This window comes from Mus musculus, chromosome 10 (genome assembly GCF_000001635.26).
Source record: "Mus musculus strain C57BL/6J chromosome 10, GRCm38.p6 C57BL/6J".
Classification (NCBI taxonomy): Eukaryota; Metazoa; Chordata; class Mammalia; order Rodentia; family Muridae; genus Mus; species Mus musculus.
Window position 1 is genome coordinate 18752962 of NC_000076.6, and position 21549 is coordinate 18774510.

Consider the following 21549-nt stretch of genomic DNA (forward strand, 5'->3'; position numbering starts at 1 on the left):
CTTAGTTAGAGTCACACCAAGGTATTTTATATTATTTGTGACTCTTGTGAAGGGTGCTGTTTCCCTAATTTCTTTCTCAGTCCGTTTATCCTTTGTGTAGAGAAAGGCCATTGATATGTTTGAGTTAATTTTATATCCAGCTACTTCAGTGAAGCTGTTTATCAGGTTTAGGAGTTCTCTGGTGGAATTTTTAGGGTCACTTATATATACTATCATATCCTCTGCAAATAGTGATATTTTGACTTCTTCCTTTCCAATTTGTATCCCCTTGATCTCCTTTTGTTGTCGAATTGCTCTGGCTAGGACTTCAAGTACTATATTAAATAGGTAGGGAGAAAGGTAGAAAGCCTTTTCTAGTCCCTGATTTTAGTGGGATTGCTTCCAGCTTCTCACCATTTAGTTTGATGTTGGCTAGTGGTTTGCTGTAGATTGCTTTTATCATGTTTAGGTATGGGCCTTGAATTCCTGATCTTTCCCAGACTTTTATCATGAATGGGTGTTGGATTTTGTCAAATGCTTTCTCCGCATCTAATGAGATGATCATGTGGTTTTTGTCTTTGAGTTTGTTTATATAATGGATTACGTTGATGGATTTCTGTATATTAAACCATCCCTGCATCCCTGGAGTAAAACCTACTTGGTCAGGATGGATGATTGTTTTAATGTGTTCTTGGATTCGGTTAGCGAGAATTTTCTTGAGTATTTTTGCATCGATATTCATAAGGGAAATTGGTCTGAAGTTCTCTATCTTTGTTGGATCTTTCTGTGGTTTAGGTATCAGAGTAATTGTGGCTTCATAGAATGAGTTGGGTAGAGTACTTTCTACTTCTATTTTGTGAAATAGTTTGTCCAGAACTGGAATTAGATCTTCTTTGAAGGTCTGATAGAACTCTGCACTAAACCCATCTGGTCCTGGGCTTTTTTTGGTTGGGAGACCATTAATGACTGCTTCTATTTCTTTAGGGGATATGGGACTGTTTAGATTGTTAACTTGATCCTGGTTTAACTTTGGTACCTAGTATCTGTCCAGAAATTTGTCCATTTCGTCCAGGTTTTCCAGTTTTGTTGAGTATAGCCTTTTGTAGAAGGATCTGATGGTGTTTTGGATTTCTTCAGGATCTGTTGTTATCTCTCCCTTTTCATTTCTGATTTTGTTAATTAGGATTTTGTCCCTGTGCCCTCTAGTGAGTCTAGCTAAGGGTTTATCATCTTGTTGATTTTCTCAAAGAACCAACTCCTCGTTTGGTTAATTCTTTGAATAGTTCTTGTTTCCACTTGGTTGATTTCACCCCTGAGTTTGATTATTTCCTGCCGCCTACTCCTCTTGGGTGAATTTGCTTCCTTTTTTTCTAGAGCTTTTAGATGTGTTGTCAAGCTGCTAGTATGTGCTCTCTCCCGTTTCTTCTTGGAGGCACTCAGAGCTATGAGTTTCCCTCTTAGAAATGCTTTCAATGTGTCCCATAGGTTTGGGTATGTTGTGGCTTCATTTTCATTAAACTCTAAAAGTCTTTAATTTCTTTCTTTATTCCTTCCTTGACCAAGGTATCATTGAGAAGAGTGTTGTTCAGTTTCCATGTGAATGTTGGCTTTCCATTATTTATGTTGTTATTGAAGATCAGCCTTAGGCCATGGTGGTCTGATAGGATGCATGGGACAATTTCAATATTTTTGTATCTGTCGAGACCTGTTTTGTGACCAATTATATGGTCAATTTTGGAGAAGGTACTATGAGGTGCTGAGAAGAAGGTATATCCTTTTGTTTTAGGATAAAATGTTCTGTAGATATCTGTTAAGTCCATTTGTTTCATCACTTCTGTTAGTTTCACTGTGTCCCTGTTTAGTTTCTGTTTCCACGATCTGTCCATTGATGAAAGTGGTGTGTTGAAGTCTCCCACTATTATTGTGTGAGGTGCAATATGTGCTTTGAGATTTACTAAAGTTTCTTTAATGAATGTGGCTGCCCTTGCATTTGGAGCATAGATATTCAGAATTGAGAGTTCCTCTTGGAGGATTTTACCTTTGATGAGTATGAAGTGTCCCTCCTTGTCTTTTTTATAACTTTGGGTTGGAAGTCGATTTTATTCGATATTAGAATGGCTACTCCAGCTTGTTTCTTCAGACCATTTGCTTGGAAAATTGTTTTCCAGCCTTTCACTCTGAGGTAGTGTCTGTCTTTTTCCCTGAGATGGGTTTCCTGTAAGCAGCAGAATGTTGGGTCCTGTTTGTGTAGCCAGTCTGTTAGTCTATGTCTTTTTATTGGGGAATTGAGTCCATTGATATTAAGAGATATTAAGGAAAAGTATTTGTTGCTTTCTATTATTTTTGTTGTTAGAGTTGGCATTCTGTTCTTGTGGCTGTCTTCCTTTTGGTTTGTTGAGGGATTACTTTCTTGCTTTTTCTAGGGTGTGGTTTCCGTCCTTGTATTGTTTTTTTCTGTTATTATCCTTTGAAGGGCTGGATTCCTGGAAAGATAACGTGTGAATTTGGTTTTGTCATGGAATACTTTGGTTTCTCCATCTATGGTAATTGAGAGTTTGGCCGGGTATAGTAGCCTGGGCTGGCATTTGTGTTCTCTTAGTGTCTGTATAACATCTGTCCAGGCTCTTCTGGCTTTCATAGTCTCTGGTGAAAAGTCTGGTGTAATTCTGATAGGCCTGCCTTTATATGTTACTTGACCTTTTCCCCTTACTTCTTTTACTATTCTATCTTTATTTAGTGAATTTGTTGTTCTGATTATTATGTGTCAGGAGGAATTTGTTTTCTGGTCCAGTCTATTTGGAGTTCTGTAGGCCTCTTGTATGATCATGGGCATCTCTTTCTTTAGGTTTGGGAAGTTTTCTTCTATAATTTTGTTGAAGATATTTGCTGGCCCTTTAAGTTGAAAATCTTCATTCTCATCTACTCCTATTATCCGTAGGTTTGGTTTTCTCATTGTGTCCTGGATTTCCTGGATGTTTTGAGTTAGGGTCATTTTGCATTTTGTATTTTCTTTGATTGTTGTGCCGATATTTTCTATGGAATCTTCTGCACCTGAGATTCTCTCTTCCATCTCTTGTATTCTGTTGCTGATGCTTGCATCTATGGTTCCAGATTTCTTTCCTAGGTTTTCTATCTCCAGCGTTGCCTCACTTTGGGTTTTCTTTATAGTGTGTACTTCTCTTTTTAGGTCTTGGATGGTTTTATTCAATTCCATCACCTGTTTGGTCGTGTTTTCTTGCAATACTTTAAGGGATTTTTGTGCTTCCTCTTTAAGGTCTTCTACCTGTTTAGCAGTGTTCTCCTGTATTTCTTTAAGTGAGTTATTAAAGTCCTTCTTGGTGTCCTCTACCATCATCATGAGATATGCTTTTAAATCTGGGTCTAGTTTTTCGGGTGTGTTACGGTGCCTAGGACTAGGTGGGGTGGGAGTGCTACGTTCTGATGATGATGAGTGGTCTTGGTTTCTGTTAGTAAGATTCTTACATTTGCCATTCGCCATCTGGTAATCTCTGGAGTTAGTTGTTGTAGTTGTCTCTGGTTAGATCTTGTTCCTCAGGTGTTTATGTTAGCTTCTATCAGCAGACCTGGGAGACTAGCTCTCTCCTGAGTTTCATTGTTCAGAGTACTCTCTGCAGGTAGGCTCTCCTCTTGCAGAGAAGGTGCCCAGATATCTGGTGTTCGAACCTGCCTCCTGGCAGAAGTTGTGATCCACTCACTGAGGTTTTAAGATCCCATGGATGGTCCTGTGTATACCTTACAGGTGTCCACAGACTCCACACCCAAGGTACCCCTGTGCTGGCGTGGACTAGAAGGGACTTGTGCCCCTGATCAGACTGGGTTTTCTGCTTCCCTAATTAATTAATTAATTAATTAATTAATTCAGTCTCAGGTCCCGCGAGATTGGAGCAGCAGCTGTGTTCCACTCACCAGAGGTCTTAAGATCCCGTGGCCGGTCTTGTGGGTAGCTTGCGGGTGTCAGCTGACTCCGCGCCCTAGGTACCCCGGTGCTGGCAGGACCAGAAGGGACTTGTGCTGAGGTTTTGCTCATAGAAGCTAAAAAGGTTTTGTTTGTGTTGTTGTTGTTTTGTTGTTGTTGTTGTTTTGTGTGTGTGAAAGACATCTGTAATTGAAAGAATGTTCTTTTTATAGAACCAAAATATATCTCTATATTGTTGAACTTTTTTTTATTACCTGTCACATTATGAATGTCAGAATAATGTCTGGAGCATTAAAGGGACATAAATAAAGACTTAATGAAATATGTGTCCTCTGAGATGATTATAAAGCTCTCAAAAGACTTACTTTATGATCCAATGAAACCCTTAACTCCGTGCATTTTTTCTTACCCATTGGGATTTCTAGAGCAAAGTATAATCAGTTATTCATGCACATGTTTTCTAGTAATTAATACCCTCTTCCTTCTCCTTCCTTTTTCTTTCTTCCTCTTCTTCCTCTTCCTCTTCTTCCTCTTCTTCTTCTTCCTCTTCCTCCTCCTCCTTCCTCCTCCTCCTCCTCCTTCTTCGAGACAGGGTTTCCCTGTAGTAATGCCCTTCTTAAAAGGCCTCTAGAAATGGGTTGATAAGTAAAAAGACTGATGCTATACCCTTTTTAAATTTAATAATACTTAAACTGTACTATCTTTTAAAAGAATCATGCAATATTCTGAGCCCATCGCAGCAGGAGGCCAAGGCAGGAAGACTGAAAGATGGAGACCAGCCTAGGCTATATAGGAAAACTCTGTATCAAAAACAGGAACAAAAATTAAGAGGCTGAACAGATGGCTCAGTGGTTAAGAGCACTGGGCCATTCTTCTAGAGGACATAGATCTAATTCCCTGTACTCACAGGGCAGTTCACAACCATCTGGAACTCTAGTTCCAGGAGATCTGACACCCACTTCTGGCCTTTGTAAATACCTGCCATATAAGTGGTCCCTGGACATACACACAGTCAAAACAACCTTACACACACACACACACACACACACACTCACACACACACACAATGTATATATTTAATTTAAAAACTCATTTATAAGTCTTCTGCATAGAAATTATTCTCAAGTAGAATCTTCCTCATGGTACCTGATTAAAAATCTTAATGAGACCAGACATAGTGGCAAACACCTTTAATCTTAGCACTCAGAAGGCAGAGGCAGGCATATCTCTGTGTGTTTGAGACCAGCCTGGTTTATATAGTGAGTTTCAGAACAGAGACCATATCTCTAAAACAAACAAACAAACAAAAACAAAACAACCCAAAACAAATAAACAAAATAAACAAAACTCTAAAGAAATCAAAACAGTTTAAAAAGCTATATGGAGGTAGGATTTACATATAATACAATTAACAAATTTAATTGTGCTATAAGTTTGGGTGAGTATATACTGAGGGTCCTTCACATTCAGTGTGTTCCATCTGAATAAATGTACCATAAGTTGAAGCTGTAGTAAGATGAAAATACATTAATTACACCTAGCCAGCCAAACACCTTCACTGAGCGGTATAGGACACTACAGTGTCACTTGTGTTCCCAGTAACTGGGGTTCATTGAGAATTACATCTGTCTACTGAGATGCAGTATTGAGAGAACTGCATCTGTCTCCTGTGATTGAGAGGACAGCACTCCATGTGCTCAGGAAAAGCGTAAACACAAATATGGTTTGTACTACCGTAAATTGCTCTTGTACCCTAATAAGGTGAGAACAGTTGTAAGTTGAACCTCGGTGAATCGGTGAGTCAGTTAAATACCCATTCAATTTAGTAGCCATGGCTATATTCAAAATACAGAGTGGATCCATGGCCAAGACTTGTCTTTATGCTGACAAACAGCAGAACCCTCTCCTTATCAGATAATCTGATTACTGTAGATCTTTAAAACTTCTTGAACTGAGGTAGTAAGTTTGTCCTTTGAGTCTCACATAGCCCAGGCTGGTCTCAAACTTACTCTACAACTCACAATGACCTTCAACTTCAGGTCCTTCTGTCTTCAAGTTCCAAATATAGATAGCAGATGTGTTGCCACATTCAGATAGGATTGTCAATGTTGATTTAAAAGTTACACAGAGATTTTATTTTGGGTTGTTTTGAATTTGTAGAGAAGTTTTTGGAAAATTACATGAATACTATTGAGTCTCTGGTCCATATGAACGGAATTTTCACTTAGCAATATTTTATGGCTTTTTCTGTACCTAGGGTTGCTTATAACTCTGACCCGTCTAGCAGGTCCAGTTAATTCGAGCGTCTCAAGGGGACCTTCTCCTAAGAACCAAATGGGGGGTAGAGAGAGACAAGGGCCTTGTGTGAATAACGACATGGAAACGTTCTGAGTTGCATCAAAGCCCCAATGTATTAGCCAGGTCCAAGGTTTAAATGCACAAGCAAAAGGGGAAGTGCCTTTCAGCAGGAAGGATGGGGCAGTAGAATTGCACAAGGAAAAGGGGAAGTACAGGTACTTATCAGCGGGAGGGGTGGGGCAATAGAATTGCACTTTCTTTAGGCAGTTACATGGGGAAGCAGGAACTTGGCGGTATCAGGGTGTGGTCAGGACATCCGCGATGACTTAGGGCTGGAACATTCTGTGGTTGTTCTCGGAACAGTGTGTCATGGCCCGCTTTTGACCCCCTTTTCTTCTTGGGGTAGAGGCCCAATTCAGAGATCAGGACAATTGTGTTATCTTTTTTTTTTTTTTTTTAAAGATTTATTTATTTATTTATTATATGTAAGTACACTGTAGCTGTCCTCAGACACTCCAGAAGAGGGCGTCAGATCTCGTTACGGATGGTTGTGAGCCACCATGTGGTTGCTGGGATTTGAACTTCGGACCTTTGGAAGAGCAGTCGGGTGCTCTTACCCACTGAGCCATCTCACCAGCCCCCCCAATTGTGTTATCTTAATGGCTCCCAACATAACTCAATACAGTCATATGTACTTCACCTTTTTGATACTACTGTAAATAATATTCTCCCTCTCCGTCTCTCCCCCTCCCTCTCTTTCCCTCCCTCCCCTCCCCCTCCCTTGCCCTCTCTCTCTCCCCCTCCCTGTCCTTGTCCCTCTCCCTCCCCCCCCTCTTTCATTTTGGCAAGGCTGGACAGTCCTGAGCTGGGGTTACAGGCATACCTGGACATTGTCTGTTTACATGGGTGTTAGAGATTCAAGCTCACCTCCCCATTCTTGCACAGCAAGTGTCCTTATCTACATCTCTCCAGGACACTTATATTATTTATCTTTCATTTCCAATTACATGATGTTAGTATATAAAAATTCACTTGATTTTATAGGTTGCTTTTGTAACCTACAACTATATACCATTCATTTATTAATTTCAGTGAGGTTTTATAATATATTTCTTACAGGTTGCTTTAATTTTGTGTGTGTGTGCGTGTGTGTGTGTGTGTGTGTGTGTGTGTGTCTGTCTGTCTGTCTGTCTGTCTGTCTGTCTGTCTTTTGCCTACATGTATTATCTGTGCACTACATGTGTGCAGTTCCCAAGATGGCCAGGAGAGGGCAGCAGATACCCTGGGATGGGCGTTAAAGATGTCTCTTCACCAGCACTGGGATATTGGAAATCAAACCCTGGTCTTCTAGACAGCCAGCACCCTTAACCACTGAACTCTCTCTCCAGCCCCAGGTTTTGGAAATATACATGTTTATGCCATCCACAGTGAGGATTACAATTTACTGCTTCCTTTCTATTTGTGTGCTGTTTGTTTACTAGTCAAAATTGAACTAGCTACAGTACAGTACTAAAAGTGAATTGATGACTTTGATTTTCTCTTCACTGTAGAAAGAAGAGATGTAGAGTTTGTTTTTTGGACTTTTGTGGGGTTTTTGTTTGTTTGTTTTTTTAAGCCATCAGATATGATGATAGTGAGAAGAGTTTTTTTGTAGAGAGCCTTGATCAGGTTGAGGGACTTTCCCTCTCTCTTTAGTATTCTATTTTCCTAACAGATAGATAGCATTGTACATTTTCTGACGTGCTTCATGGAGCTATTGAAATGATCGTGTTTATTTTTGTGGCCTTAATATGGGGAATTACATTGACTTTTCAAGTGTTGAACTAATCCTCCACTCAAGATATAAGTCCTATGTGGATCATGGCATTTTGTTATCCTTTGAATAACATTGATAATATCTTAAGAACTTTCATGTCTCGATACACACGTGGCAGTGACCTACAGTTTTATGCCATGCTTTCTTTATTTGGATTTGGTATCAGGGTAGTGGCGCCTTTATAAAACACATGAATAACTGTTCCTCTCTCTTTTCTAGAAAAGCTGGTGTAGAGTTGACATTGCGCTGCTGTCAGATATTTAGTTGCAATAGTTCTTTTCTTTCAGTAAGTATTTTTAATTATAGATATAATTTTGTTTTTTTGTTTTATTTTTGTTTTTTGACGCAGAGTTTCTTGGTATAGCCTTGATCATCCTGGAACCCATTCAGTATACCAGGCTGACCTCAAACTCAGAAATCCCAAATGATAGGATTAAAGACGTGCACTACGCCACCAAGGTAAGTACAGTAGTGTTCAGCTTGTTTCTTGTTTTTCATGGTTACTTTATTGAGATATGATTTATATAGTAGAAAATTCCATTTAAAATGGAAAATCTTCATTTTTAGTTTCTGAACACAGTTTTGGAATCATCACTGCAATTAGTCTGGTAATATTTCTATCACTTCAACAAGAAACTTATTTTCAAGGAGAGTTTCCCATATGCTTTCATACTCACCCTGAGTCCTCCACATACCCATCTTGCTAGTCGGACTTTGTGGACTTGCCATTTTAGGAAACCAATGTATAGGTATCATAAAATATATGACATTTTGTGACTGAGTTCTTTCACTCAGCACAATGAGTTCAAGACTTATTCTGTAGCATGTATGAGCATTCTTTTTTTTTTTTTAACAGAAAATAAGCATTTTAAGAGTATACCAGACTTTACTAAACCTTATCAGTTAATGGAACTCTAGACTGTTTTTAACTTGTACTATTTCTGGTAATATTGCTTTAAATCTTTAGTAATCTGTTTGTTTGTTTGTTTGTTTGTTTGTTTTGCCTGCAAACATGTTTTCCTTTCTCGAGTATAAATTTAGATGGAGTTTGGGTCAAATGGTTACTCTTTGTTGAATGCTTTGAAGGGCTACCTAGATATTTTCCCCAGTGGCTGTACCAGCTCACATCCTGCCTGTTACTGTAGGAGGGAGCCAGATTCTCCAGATAGCATTAATTGCCAATGTTCTCTGGTTTTGTAATTATGACAGAGTGACATCTTATTGAAATTCTGATCTGCATTTTTTAAATGACAAAAGTTATCTAAAATTTCTCCCCTGGACTCTTGGCTATTTGTATAAGTTCCCTAGAGAAATATCTATACAGAGCCTTAGTCAGTTTTTAATATTTGGTGTTATTTATTTTAAGTCATAAGAATATAGATCCTGCATAGAAGTTACTCATCAACTATTTGAACTGAAACTATTTTTTCTTGTGTTTAGGCCCTCTCCTTTCATATTCTTCCTGGTTAGAATTGATTTGGGTCATAAATACACGTTTTAAATTTTCTCTTTGTCATTACACCCAGTAAATTTCAAACTGAGAGTTTTTTATTAGACATGATGTTGAATAAATTCTGTCACTTAATATATGTTCTGAGTTTTATGTGATCCACACATATCTTTATATGATTTATTGAATAAATATACACAAAGCAGAGTTTTGTGCATGGCATAAATGTTTCTCCAGACTAATGTCAGACAATGATGAACTAAAAGCTCAGACACTGTTAATAACGGTTCTAGCTTTGTGAATTATCTTTCTCTTCCTCCAAAGAGCCACTTATGTCAGCTCTATTTATGTGATGGAACTGGAGCGGACATGGAGGCTTGGGAGAGACAGAGGTTGTGCTGAACAAAAGACTTTCCTGTTAGAATTGGGTACACCACTCATTCCTTGATATCTAGCTAAGAGCTTTATGCCTGTGGTGAATCCCAAACATTTAACATAGCATGCAAATATAATTGGTCTGCTCTTCATCTTACTCTTGGGCTGCTAACCTGTAAGCTTTGATTTATCAAAACCTTTATTTAGGGTTCTTAAACACTTCAACCAGCCTTCTAGACACTGACTAAACATAGGGGAAAAGGGGTAGTAGGGAATAGGAGTTCTGGACATGTTTGGAAGTAGTTCCTTGAAGCAATTCCACTCTTTGTTGTCAGGATACCAGCAGTCCAGTTCAACAGCAAACACCAAACATGAATCAGTAGTGGCTGCTCAATCCAGAGAAACAGCAAGGCTCAGAGGAATCAGCACAAGTCAGCAGAGGTGGCTAGAATGAGCCAGCGTACCACAGGAAGTTCTTTGGTGCATTTCTCTCTACTAAGTGCAGACCAGTGAAGTGTTACACAGTATAACAATACAAGAGAGTCCTCTCACTATTGGGGGGGAGGTGGTCCATTTATATTCTTCCTAAACATCATGTGCCCCCTTAAGTAGCTGTTTTCAGGAAAACATCACATGCCATCTCAGAAGACAGCTTCCAGAAAAACGCCACGAGACACAACTGAGTGTTCAAGAAACCGGAAATTTCCACTTCACTTACCTTTCTATCTTGTCTCATTCACACTATTGTCCTTCCTGTCCTTTGTGGCATTTCACACACAAATATTTGCAACACCTTTCCTATCTGAGAATAAATTTCCATTCCCAAAGAAGTCTTACCTCACCAATGTACATCATGCTCGCACATTGTTCTCTTAGTTCTCTTGTACCTTCTCTTCCTGGTAAACAAGAACTTCCTTTCACTATATTTGTCTCCTACTGGCCACATGAGTTTTGAGGCAATGCTTACACTTATTCTTTGTGATAGTTTGACTCTGAACTGGAGTCCTCTTTTGGGGAGGTGTGAATACTTTAGGAGGTCTGGCTTTTGAAAGTAACTCCTCAACAGGGGTGGGCCTTTGAAGGTTTTGACTTCACCTCTCCATCTGGGCCCATTTTCTTCTTTCTGGACCACTACCCTATGAACAATCCCTAGTGTCCCAAAGGCTGTTGAATCATGCCTTCCCTGCCAATGAAAGGCTGTTGTAAACCCCATTTGTCTCCATTTAAGGACAAGGCCTGATTTAAAACAGAAAGCCATTATGCCTCAGCTCCAGGAATAGACCATATGTACCAGGAAACCAGCTCTAGGAACAGACCATAAGTCCCAGAAACTAAGGCATAAGGTACCAGCTCCAGAACAAGGTCAAAAAAAAAAAATCCTCCCCCAAAACCAGCCTGGGGATAACCACAAGAATAGGACAATATCTTATCTATGTTGGGTAGCCCTATCTTATCCTGAGGTTAAACATGACAGGAATGCAGACCACTGACCACCTGCCACAAGCCAATCAGAAGCCAACCCTTAGGGTCCCCTAGCACCCACCTAGCACCTGGAAGTTTAGATTACCTAATCCTTCTAGAAAATTCCCCTAGTTTCCTTTAAGAAGGCCTGAATGACTTTGTCTAGGGTCATCATTTCAAAGTTGGTTGGCCACCACATGCTGGTTGTTTCTACAGAATAAATGTTCTTTGCATACTATCTGAGTCTGGGGTCTTCCTTCAGTTATTTTCAGACCTTTACATCACCATGGATTGAAATTTCTGAACCTGTGAACTAAAAGAAACTCTTCCTTAACTTGTTTCTGTTGTACTTTGGTCAGGGAAATGCAAGAGTAACTAATACCCTTTCTCTATTGCTCTGCTGGCTGAGCTGAACTTGACGGGAAGTGAAGCAGCAGCTTGGTAAACACTGTTTGGATGAATGAAAGAATGAATAAGTTGTAAGAGAGGAAAGTCGTGCATTCTCATTTCCTTTTATTACCATGAAAGAAAGGGATTCCACTACCCTCTCCAACAGGAGAAATAGGTGGAATGTGCTCAGTTTCTGTAAAAGTAACTTTTATTTGCCAGATGTAATTGCCGTGTTGGAGGCTTACTTCTGAATAAGCTCGCCTTAACTAATTCCTTCTGAACTCTGGCTGGCTGGTTCAACTCAACTGTTCTGGCTCAAAGTCCTTTCCAAGATGGCTGCTTCAATCTGGAGTCTCTCAGCTTCTCACTAAATTGCTCTGCTTGGTCTTAAACAAGCTCTGGCGATTTGTTCTAATCTTCTGGCTCCTAATTATGCTCTGGCTTCAGCTGCCTCTGCTGACCTGCACTGCAATGCATGAACTCACAAAGGAACTCAGTTCCACTGCTCTGTCCTCACTGCACTGACTCCCTACCGACTGCCTCATCTCAACTGTACTGAACTCGACTGGCTGAACAGAGCAGACCCACTCTCTCCCGGAGCAGAGCTTACATGGCTTCTCCTGCCTGTGCTGTTCTCATGAGAATTGGGTGAATCCTATCTCAGACTCATTCTGTCAGAGTTTCCCCTGATTTCTTACTTTGTCTGTCTTTCAATGAGACATCACTCTCAAACATGGCTGCTTCCTTCTACAAGCTACTTTTACCTTAAAGATATGTACTAAGGGCATGTCTGTATTTCAGATAGAGGGATTAAAGGTGTGTGGCATGTCTTTACTCTAGCTGGATCACTCAGACCTAGGTCTCTGGCTATGATCCCTTGCCAGAGCAGCCATGTTGCTAGTTTAAAATACCCACACATTTTCCTCTAATCCCTTCCTTCTCCACACAGCAAAATAATGACTTAAATGGTTGCTACATTTAGGAAAAGCATCTGTTCAGACTCAACACTCTGAGTGTCTATTTTTTTTGGCATCTGCCCTTCTACTGAGCACGTATTTTCCTCCCATCCATGTATTCTAGACTTGTAGGCCCTTAGGTGATCAATCTGGGTCCAAACACTGTAGCACACGTGAGCTTCCTTCCCTGATCAACCTTTATTTTGTTCCCCATCTGGAGCTTCATTTGTTTTCGGTTGCTATGACAAAATACCAAGACAGGAATTCATTTTGAAAATTATTTTGCCCCATAGTTCTCAGTTCTAGGCAACAGGGATGTTTGGCCATGGTATCAGAAAAGTCTTCTCTGTTACAGACACATGGCGGCTTCCCAGGATAACCTTTTTCTAGTGGAAACGCTGTAGGTTCTCAGGGATGGAAGAACCATCATTTTCCCAGGAAAGGTCCTTCTCAATACAAGAACTGCGTAGAGTTCTTGGTGCAGACTCACCCACCCAAGCTGATTATAAGCGCACGATCTGCTTTGCCTATAAAACATGCTGTTGTCCTGGCATACCACTTAAACAATACATTTTATTCCTCCCCTTGCCCCAGGCCCCTACCATCACCACATGCACTGTAGAAACTATTCTGGAGGCATGGAGCTCAGATACCTAAACTTTAGTAAGAATTCAAGGATTTAGGGGAACAAGCAAAGAGTAGAGTTGGCACAGACTCTGCTGTGCTAGTGTGTGACTTCCCAGGCAAGCCAATGATTTATCCAAAAATAGAGGATGCTTCTCTGCTGAAGCAGGAATGGCATTAACGTAACTGAGACTGTGGCTTTAGTTATATTTCAAGTCCATTGTCTGCAGTCTGGCCCATTCATGACTATTCTGATAATACATTGTCTCTCAGAACATGAACTTGCAAAAGGGAAATACAGTTGACACCTGTCTTAGCTAGAGTTTCACTGCTGTGAGCGGATACCATGACCAAGGCAACTCTTATAAGGACAGCATATAATTGAGGCTGGCTTACAGGTTCAGAGGTTCAGTCCAGTATCATCGAGGTGGGAGCATGGCAGCATCCAGGCAGGCATGGCACAGGAGTTGCTGAGAGTTCTGTATTTTCATCTCAAGCCTGCTAGCACAATACTGGCTTCCAGGCAGCCCGGATGAGGGTCTTAAGCCCACACACACAGTTATACTTACTCCAATAGGGTCATACCTTCTAATAGTGCCACTCCCTGGGCCAAACATATACAAACCATCACATTCAACTCCCTGGCCCACATACACTTGTTCAAATATAAGAGTCTATGGGGACCATACCTAAACATAGCATAGTGCAAAATACATTTAGTTCAACTTCAAAAGTCCCCATAGTTTATAGCAGTTAAAATATTTAATAAAATATATACATATAAAATATATATAATAAATGAAAATATATTGTTAAAAATCCAGAGTTTAAAGTCTCTTCTGACATTCATCCAATCACTTAATTGTAATCCTCAAAGCAAGACAGGAAACCAGATGGGCAAACTCCAAACTCTGCATCTCCAAGTCTGATGTCAAAGCAGTCTTCAGATCTCTAGCTCTTTTTTCATCTTTGTTGACTGCAACAAACTTTCTCCTGGGCTGGTTCCACTCCCTGTTAGCAACTTTCCTCAGCAGATAGCCTATAGCTCTGGCATCTTGAACAACTTTGGGTCTCCAAGGCAACTTCAATGTTACAGCTTCTTGTTTTGATGTCTGCAATCCACACATGATTTTCTGGGCTTGTCTAAAATCTCTGCCCTCTGTAGCACTCTAAGCTCAGGTTGATTCATTCCATTGACACTGTTGTTATTGGTGATCATCCCATGGTACTGGCATCTCCAACACTCTGGGGTCTTCCACTACAACTAGGCTTCACCAATAGCCTCTTATAGGCTCTCTTCACAGTGCCAAGCTTCAAATCCTTTGCATGACCCCTTCAGTCCTGGGCCATTAACTGCAACCGAGGCTGCACCTTCACCAATGGCTTTCCATGGCCTCTCATAATACCAAGCCTCAGCTGTTCTTCATGACCCCTTCATGCCTTCAAAACCAGTACCACCTGGGTGACTCTTATGTATTACCAAGTACAGCTGCAGCACAAGGGACATCCTTGGCCATCTCTGGAACACAGCTTCTTTGTGCTCTCAGAAAACACTTCCAAGATTTCACCTCAATGATACTGGTCTCTTCTTGATCACCATTAACTTCTTATCTTCAGCTACCCAGCATCAATTGTTCCAATAGTCTCCTTCTCCTCTTGACCTTAAAGCCAGAGACACATGGCTGAAGCTGCTGAGTTCTGCTGCTTGAAGAAGCTGGAACGTGGCCCCTTGTTCTAGTACATTGTCACTGGCTTCCGATTTTTCAACTCCTTTACTGCCTAAACTTGGCTGTCCTGGATCTTGCTCTGTAGATTGACCTTGAACTCGAGGATCTGCATGCCTGTCTCCTGGGATTAAAGGTGTGTACCACCATGCCTGGATCTAAGCTTAGCTGGGTAGGGTCTTGGCCTAAATCCCACTCCATTTGTCATCTCATCGAACACAGGATTCAGCTCCATTTCACCTCCTGGAGCCCCTTTAATACTGGAACCATACATTTTATAAATTTCCTTTTCCAGCTTGCTATGCTTGTTTAAAATGCTCTTCATGAGACCTAACCAGAGGAAAACGTCTATGATAGGTATTTCTGAGACTTCCTTTGTCAATGCAATTAATCTGAGTCTCTTTACCTTAGTCTCAGGTAGACTCTTCAGACAAGGTCAAAACCAGCCACATTCTTCACCAAAATACCACAAAAACAGTCTCTAGGCCACATACTGAAATTCTTCTCTTCTGAAACCTCTTGGCCCAGATCTGTACAATTCAAATTGCTCTCAGCAACAAAGTCTTCCATATTTCTACTAGGATAGCCCATTAAGCCCCATTTAAAGCATTCCACTGCTTTCCAAATCCAAAGTTCCAAAATCCACATTCTTCTAAACAAAAGCATGGTCAGGCCTATCACAGCAATAGCCCAGTCCCTGGTACCAACTTCTGTATTAGTCAGGGTTTTACTGCTGTGGACAGACAAGGGAAGTCTTATAAAGACAACATTCAATTGAAGCTGGCTCACAGGTTCAGAGGTTCAGTCCATTATGGTTAAGGCGGGAACATGGCAGCATCTAGGCAGGCATTATGCAGGGGGAGCTGAGAGTTCTACATCTTCATCTGAAGGTTGCTAGCAGAATACTGGCTTCCAGGCAGCCAGGATGAGGGTTTTAAAGCCCACACCCACAGTGGCACACCTACTCCAACATTAGGCCACACCTTCTAATCGTGCCACTCCCTGGGTTGAGCATATACAAACCATTTCCACTGTTGCCAGAGTCCTAATTCCTTAAGTGATTCCCTTTCTGAGGAGTGTAATCCTGATGACACTGCTGGCTTCTCAGGGGAGCCATAGCCCAGCACCATAGTGGCTTCAGGACATCTTTAACTCAAGAAACAAATTATTCTGCTGTGTATGACCAGTTTACTTCATAGTTTGTGTCTGAATCATGAATCATAATGCCTTTCTAGGAGCATATTTTAAATTAAAGCTTACAGGGACTGTAAACCATTTTGATCTGCTGTATGTTTGTGAGCTCTTCCCCTGTCACTTGTAATTAGTGGCCAGAACAGATGGCACAAGTTAAGCATTGGGTAATATAATCACTAAATATTCCCCATCACCCCCTAAGAGCAAAATTGTTCTGAATTAGAGACATATCATTTATCAAAGGTTTCTCCTCTTGCTAGAACATATTGTAAGAAATTATGACATTAGATAAAAAGATATTTCCACATCGGGCAGTTCAAACGATTAGGATGCTACAGAAATATACGTTAAAGGAACTCATAAACGTCTCGGAAAGCACTGGAGTCGAATTATTAGTATGATTTGAGAAAGGCAAGCTTCGCAATAAAGTGAGATTCATTATGATGCCAAAATTATTCTTCAAATTTCTGACATATTTAGATAGAATTTCCATGCCAAGTCAAATAATTATGAATTTTAAAAACTGCTCAAAGCAATGCTTGAAATTTTATGCTAATTGGGATTTAACTTTAGAAGCCTGAACTCTGTTAAAATGCTATGTTTTATAACCTCCTTCCAATCTCTAAATGCTTACCCATGATAAATTAAATCATAAATTACAAATGACTATTGACTGTGGACTCACTAGAGACACAAGCAGGGTCTTAGGGTTTCATAGAACCACCTTCAAAGGTCAGAGACAGTGAACAGTAAATATGCCGTGTGGTTGTGGACTGCACAGTGAAGGGTTAACTCAACATGCTTAAGTTGCTCAAATCTACAATTATCTGGAGGTTTGGCTCTGACCATCTCTGAGTATTTAGCATCCTCAAAGTGCTTCGATGCTTGATGCTTGAGGCCCTACTCTATATAAATTTTTACCTGTAGGGGGCGTTGGAGACTGAGCAGATTAAAGCCTCATGAGCATTGCACTCCCATGCGAGTGAACTTCAGTCACCTTCGGCACCCTAGCTTGGATGAGTATCCCAGTTTGGTAACAGTTTGCATGTGTTGTCATACACTGCTATGAGAATGAAGTATGTTTTTTTGTGTATGTGTGACTGTCTTGCAAAAGGCACCAGGGAGCATGTGCCTGGTCTCTCCTGCACCTCTGTGCACCTTTGGCCTTTAGCAAATCATTGAGTCTGTGTGTTCTTGGCTGCACTTGATATACCCACTGGAAACAGGGGTAAAGAGAACTATATTTTGGGTAGTTAAATGTCCCTTAAAGGTTCATGTGTTAAAGCCCTGTGTGGTACTGTGAAAATGGTGTAGTTTTTAGTAAGTATAGCAGAGAGGTGAGGTCCATGAAGCCTTTATGGGGTGGGATCTATGGGATGGGATCTATTGGGAAGATTGTAGGACTCAGCCTCCTTCTCTGTTTCTTGACCCAGCAAAGAGGTGAAAGGTCCTGCTCAGATGTTAAACTATACGTTACATTAAAATAATAAGTGCATTTGTTTTACACCTCATACTTTTGAAGCTGTACAAGCATTGCTAACTTCTGGAACAAGTTATTGTTTTAAGAGAATTCTGTACTTTCAGCCTTTTAAGACCCTAGAGGGAGACTAATTCAAGTATCAGTCCAAAGCTATTTGGATTTTAGGATTACAGATTTGCAGGCTACTAATGGTATTGTTTTTAAGTTGCCAAGTGTATGGGGATTTGTTGCATAACAGTAGGAATTAAGAATACTTCTAAGTCAGCTTATGCTGTCCTATGAAAGAACCACAGGCTGGGAAAGCTTCAACAAAATATCCGACACTTATTTCCTACAGTTTTGAAAGCTGAGAATCCCAAGATCAAACCTCTGGAAAATCCAGTGTGTATTCTTACATATGTAAAAATGGCTATATCTTCACACAGAGGATGAAGAGATGGGGTGGGGGGTGGGCATGCACATCTCCATCCTTAAAATCCAACAAGTCCTAAACCAGCTAAGAAGGGCTCTATTTTCATGTCCTAGTCAACTCCAAAGGCCCCACCCGAATGAATACCATGCAAACACTGGAGATTATGCTTTAACACGCACATTCTTTTCAGAGGGTGGACAAAGACTTTCAGTCCACAGCACCTGCCTTGCACTTAATTCTCTTCCCCATTCTCCTGTAATCAACTCAGAGCACATCTCCACTGTAACAGGCCGCAAGACCTAAACGCAACTCACGCCATATTAGAGGCATCATTCTGACTTTAAAACTTAGCATGTGTTCTCCAACACCTGCCACAATGGGAACAAAGGTCTAATCCATCAACTACCAGTCCACAGTTCCAGGAAAGTTTCTAAATGCACAAACCTGCTTTTTGGCTTCTGTAGTTCTGATTCTTGCTAACTAAGGTGTAACAACCAGGATGTGATTTCTGTGCATAAAAGACAAAGGGCTATAAGGTTCGGGGCTTCATGGTGTGGAGAAGTTCACTATGCAGCTGCCTTCTTGGAAAACGACTTTCTTTTCAGCTCCAAGAATGTCCATGTAGAGGTCTCTGGTGGGCTTACCTCGAAACACCACCAAGTCCACTAACACAAACACTCTGTAATATGGGTGGTACAGGTGTGGAAGTCCAGCACTTAGGTTGCTGAGAAATAATATTGCTAGTTAGAGGCCATTCTGGTTTGCATAAGCTATTCTGGTCAACCTGGGCTCTATAGGAAAGCTGTATCTAAAAGTAGCCTAACTATAAACTATTCATTTTCATGTGTATCCCTCTAACACAGAGGCTCTCAATGTATGGGTCTCGATCCCTTTGTGGATCCAAAGACCCTTTTACAGGGGTCATATATCAGATATCCTGTATAACAAGTATTTACATTGCAATTTATAACAGTAGAAAACTTGCACTTATAAAGTAGCAACAGAAATAATTTTATAGTTGGGGGTCACCACAACATGAGAAACTGTATCAGAGGGTTTCAGTGTTAGAAATGTTGAGAACCACTGCTCTAAAAGTTGTCCTCCAAACTGGACTACAAATTCAGAGAAAACAAAATTAGCATCTTTATTTCTCCCTAGTTACTACAATTCCAACAAACAGAAGCACTTGGAAAATTAATATAAAAGAAACACTTTTTGAAATCTTTCTAAAGTAAAATGTAGATTTTTCTTCTCATAATAAATTAACCATGTGTATTGTATGTGCTTTGTCATTTGAAATTTCAGTGTTTTTCTTAGGCCCAGTGGGACTCTGTCACTAATGAATGTTTCTATAAATGTAAGAAATGAGGTACTCATAAATGCATTAGACTTCCCAAATAAAAAATATCAGCACTAGTCTGCTGAAGCAAAAGCATTTCTATGTATTTTACCTATTGTATGTGCATGTGTGTGCACAGCAAAATGAGACAAAGACTCAGAGCTTTTGCTTCAGTTAAATAAATCATTTGTGTTATGCCCCGACCACATGGTCCTCACAGACCACTAGAGACCATCAAAAGTCCAACTCATAAGCAAAAGCAGGGAGTCTTTACTCAAGCTGGACCTCAGACCCTCTCGCCTCTCCAACACAGTGGAAGGCATGGAAGGTGCTGAGCTGGTAACAGCTGTGCCTTTTATCATGGTAGCAGGGTGAAGGACTTGCTTGGCAGTTACATGATTGGTTGGCATTTGCTTGGTGCACTTCTATTGGCTAGTAATGATTTCAGCTTGGTATCAATAATGGTTGATAGCCTAATCAATCTACTTTAGACATTAGGCACTTTCTCCTTAAGAACGAATTGGTTGTTGCTGGGAGTGGAGTGGCTACTTGCCCAGGGGAATTGTGATTGTTACCAGGGTAACACTGCTCCTGGAACAAGTTGGGTTTTTTCCAGTAGCTGAGTCCATTCAGGTGGCAAGATAATTATAAAATGGAGTCTGAAATCAAAATAGAGTTTGTAATGTTAAGCTGGGCCGTTCAGTTTGAATGTGTGGAATGACAAGAGTACCAACAATGTAGTCATGGACAGGAAAGGCAGCATACTGCCAGGCTATCTCCAGCTGAAGGAAGCAGGACATTCATCAAGAAGACTTAGATATCTTCTCTGTACTCTGATGGCCCTTAACAGGTTAGCAAACCTCCCAATTCACTTTTCAGATGGTGAGAGGAGGAGGGCGGATTGAGCCCCTTAGAACACTGTGGCTGGCTGCTGTTTTACCTACTAGAGATTTCAGATGTCTCCCTGTATTCATGCTAGGCCTACTCTTATCTTTTACCTTTGCCCAAATGGCAGGCCAGCTTACTATTTGGAATTCTGTTTGATGAAATCAAGATGTACAGAATCTGAGAGACGAAGTGGATACTGTAAAAGTTCAGAGCATTTCAGTCCTTTGTTGAAGACGTTTAAGATCCATGTGGACAGTAAGGCAGAGATCTATGCAGAGGCCAGAGACAAGAATCTCTTAAAGGAACTGAGGCAGCCTTACACGTGAGTCAATTGTAGGTAGACGATTCACGAAAAGGTGCCATCACATTTCCAAAATGTTAATATTATAAAACCTAGTGTCAGAAGCAGAGTACAAAGTGTGGATTTGATAATCTACTTTCAATTACTTCATTATCTAGAGGTACCAGGGAGTTGATCTCACAGCCTTGCCCTCCTAGGCAAGCACACTTCCCTGAGCTAATTCTTCCAACTCAAGATGTGGATTTTAAACTCAAAATGTCCACTAAACGTTGACGGTTCTCTAAATTGGCTCAAGAAGAAAATCTATGCAATTTTAATAAACTCAGCTCTGCCTGAGCTATGTTGACTTATCTTCTTCTCCATTTTTAGAAGCATATTTAAGGAGTGCTTTTTAAGGCTATACAGCATACATTTAGACCTTAGCTGAATGTTTATTGGAAATTTTCCAGGAAGAAATGATCCTGAAGTGTAAAATCAGCACTTCTGTGAAAACCGTCAGGTATAGAACAGTAATAATCTTTATGCTGGAGAGAGGGACGGGGAAGGAGGAGAGGAAATATGCATACTTGCATAGAATCAGTTTGAGAAGAGAAGCTAAATCTTAAAATATAGGTATTTTCTATAAATTCAAATGTTCTCTAATAAATTTAGAATATGCATCGTAAAAGTGAGAGTTAATTATGCAGACTCCATAGATGTCTGAGGTTGACCCCATGTTTAGCCAGTCATTCATCTTTCTTCAACCTGAGTCTGCTTTCTCTGTAATACAGGGGTAGTAACTACAGGCCTCATAGAGCTAACTATAGGCCTCATAGAGACAAGAAAATTGCTGCATGATTAAAACAGAGACTGGTGGAAGAGCACCACATGGAGCTAGTTAGAGCTGGAGAGAACAGAGATTTTTCACCCTGAAACTCTGTATTTT

General features: G+C 40.4%; 1 long non-coding RNA gene across 1 annotated transcript in view; it reads left to right on the top strand.

The window, feature by feature from the left end:
- Positions 1–21549, top strand: part of Gm32926 (predicted gene, 32926) — a 94527-nt gene that overhangs the window by 9491 nt on the left and 63487 nt on the right. Inside the window, exon 2 of the long non-coding RNA NR_152783.1 lies at positions 8380–8489. This is a non-coding gene — a long non-coding RNA (predicted gene, 32926). The remainder of the gene's footprint in view (positions 1–8379; positions 8490–21549) is intronic.